We start from the raw sequence: 3275 nt of genomic DNA on the forward strand, positions 1-3275 counted from the left end.
ATGTATGCGATACATTTCTCAAATATAAGCGCTCAGTCATCTGTACATCATGGTAGGTTCCCACGACGTGCAATATGCGTTCAACTTATCAATGTTCATGTGTCCTGCAGTTCACATTATGACGCGCAGTTAGCTGCGGTCTTCATCGATCCATGAGCCGAGTGATCCACTGCCGAGGGTGACTAACTTGCGTAAGCCGCCGCTGTGCGCGTATACCCGTTCCCCGTAGGGAGGAGCAAGCCGCCGCTTAGAGACGAAGCATAAAGTGTCCTCATTCCACATAGGGCAAGCTGGATTAATCCATTTTACCCAGGACGGCCGAAGCGGCGTGGACCAGGGGAGAACTGAACCTTATACTTCACACCACAGTAAGTCTACGTGTCCTCTTCCACATAGGGCAAGCTAGAACTAACTATCTTACCCAGGACTGCCGAAGCAGCGTGGACCAGGGAAGGAACACACTTTTCATGGAAACGTAAGGCATCCATGACTGCCATAACGTAAGCCGCCGCTGTGCGCGTATACCCGTTCCCCGTAGGGAGGAGCAAGCCGCCGCTTAGAGACGAAGCATAAAGTGTCCTCATTCCACATAGGGCAAGCTGGATGAATCCATTTTACCCAGGACGGCCGAAGCGGCGTGGACCAGGGGAGAACTGAACTTTATACTTCACACCACAGTAAGTCTACGTGTCCTCTTCCACATAGGGCAAGCTAGAACTAACTATCTTACCCAGGACTGCCGAAGCAGCGTGGACCAGGGGAGGAACACACTTTTCATAGAAACGTAAGGCATCCATGACTGCCATAGTGCGTAAGCCGCCGCTGTGCGCGTAAACCCGTTCCCCGTAGGGAGGAGTCAAGCCGCCGCTTAGAGACGAAGTATTAAGTGTCCTCTTCCACATAGGGCAAGCTAGAATGAACTATCTTACCCAGGACCGCCGAAGCAGCGTGGACCAGGGGAGAACTGAACTTTATACTTCACACCACAGTATTGAGTAATGTGCCCTCTTCCACATAGGGCAAGCTGGAATGTTCCATTTTACCCAGGACGGCCGAAGCGGCGTGGACCAGTGGAGGACTACACAATCATGAGGTTTGATATCGACTTGTGTGTTTCAATAGGGTACCGATGGTATGTTTTGAACCGATTTGATTTAGCCATTCTGAAGTCATCACTTGGTTGAAGCGCTGAACTAGGGAGGCATCGTTTACATTACTTGTATATATTGGTTTTCGCATGCTCTACTAGGTTAATGTCATAGGGTTGGCTATCGAGCATGCCCAAGTGATGACTTGATTGTGTGCTTGCTTGAATTCTTCACATTTCATACCATCGGTTAGTTGTCGAATCATTCCTCGATCATAACCTTCGTTCTTGGTTCATGTATGCTCTCTTCCACATAGGGCAAGCTAGAATTAACTATCTTACCCAGGACCGCCGAAGCAGCGTGGACCAGGGGAGAACTATACTTTGTCTTGTATGCCCTCTTCCACATAGGGCAAGCTAGAACTAACTATCTTACCCAGGACCGCCGAAGCAGCGTGGACCAGTGGAGGACTATACTTTGTTCATAACACCACAGTATTGAGTATTGTGCCCTCTTCCACATAGGGCAAGCTAGAATGAACTATCTTACCCAGGACCGCCGGAGCAGTGTGGACCAGTGGAGGACTACACAATCATGAGGTTTGATATCGACTTGTGTGTTTCAATAGGGTACCGATGGTATGTTTTGAACCGATTTGATTTAGCCATTCTGAAGTCATCACTTGGTTGAAGCGCTGAACTAGGGAGGGGCATCGTTTACATATATATTGGTTTTCGCATGCTCTACTAGGTTAATGTCATAGGGTTGGCTATCGAGCATGCCCAAGTGATGACTTGATTGTGTGCTTGCTTGAATTCTTCACATTTCATACCATCGGTTAGTTGTCGAATCATTCCTCGATCATAACCTTCGTTCTTGGTTCATGTATGCTCTCTTCCACATAGGGCAAGCTAGAATTAACTATCTTACCCAGGACCGCCGAAGCAGCGTGGACCAGGGGAGAACTATACTTTGTCTTGTATGCCCTCTTCCACATAGGGCAAGCTAGAACTAACTATCTTACCCAGGACCGCCGAAGCAGCGTGGACCAGTGGAGGACTATACTTTGTTCATTACACCACAGTATTAAGTATGGTGTCCTCTTCCACATAGGGCAAGCTAGAACTAACTATCTTACCCAGGACCGCCGAAGCAGTGTGGACCAGGGGAGGACTATACTTTATACTTCACACACTAGCCATACTGAAGTCATCACTTGGTTGAAGCGCTGAACTACGGCGGGGTAATCGTTTACAGGTTATAATCATATAGCTGCATGCTCATTAGTAGATAATGGAATATTGTATGGCAATATGAGCATGCCCAAGTGATGACTTTGTTTCAAGCTCAACAGGTAGGGTATTGAGTCCTCTTCCACATAGGGCAAGCTAGAATGAACTATCTTACCCAGGACCGCCGGAGCAGCGTGGACCAGTGGAGGACTCTATACTTTATACTTCACACCACAGTATTGAGTACGACTTGCATAAAGCCCCTATTGAGAACCACGAGGGCTCTCTCAATGTAGAACCACGAGGGCTCTAGTACCGATTCTCTCGGTACGGCTTGGTCCGTGTTCCTTTATGCTTGTACTCGCAGAAAGTCTCAACCCGGAGGTCTTGACTTTGATTGTCATAGTTGGACTACGACGGGGCATCCGACCATTGCTGATCGAACACCCCTGATTCACCATCTTTCGGGTAGGCGGTACGCGTACCTCCGGACGCGGAAGTCTCAACCCGGAGGTCTTGACTTTGATTGTCATAGTTGGACTACGACGGGGTATCCGACTCATCGAATACCCCAGAAGCACACCATCTTTCGGGTAGGCGGTACGCGTACCTCCGGACGCGGAAAGTCTCAACCCGGAGGTCTTGACTTTGGTTGTCATAGTTGGACTATGACGGGGCATCCGACCATTGCTGATCGAACACCCCTGTTACACCATCTTTCGGATAGGCGGTGCGCGACACCACCGACGCGGAAAGTCTCAACCCGGAGGTCTTGACTTTGTATTGTTGGATAGTCCTCTTCCACTATAGGGCAAGCTGGAAATATTCCATTTTACCCAGGACTGCCGAGGCAGCGTGGACCAGGGGAGAACTTCACGGAATCTTCAGGCATCCATGATTGCCATAGTGCGTAAGCCGCCGCTGTGTGCGTCAACTCGTTCCCCGTGAGGAGGAG

General features: G+C 49.3%; 1 non-coding gene across 1 annotated transcript; it reads right to left on the reverse strand.

Moving 5' to 3' along the window:
* Window positions 1-26: 26 nt before the first annotated feature.
* Window positions 27-181, reverse strand: LOC131270308 (5.8S ribosomal RNA). Its single transcript, XR_009179411.1, has one exon. It is a non-coding gene; the product is annotated as a 5.8S ribosomal RNA (ribosomal RNA).
* Window positions 182-3275: the final 3094 nt, after the last annotated feature.

This window comes from Anopheles coustani, assembly GCF_943734705.1.
Source record: "Anopheles coustani chromosome X unlocalized genomic scaffold, idAnoCousDA_361_x.2 X_unloc_21, whole genome shotgun sequence".
Lineage (NCBI taxonomy): Eukaryota > Metazoa > Arthropoda > Insecta > Diptera > Culicidae > Anopheles > Anopheles coustani.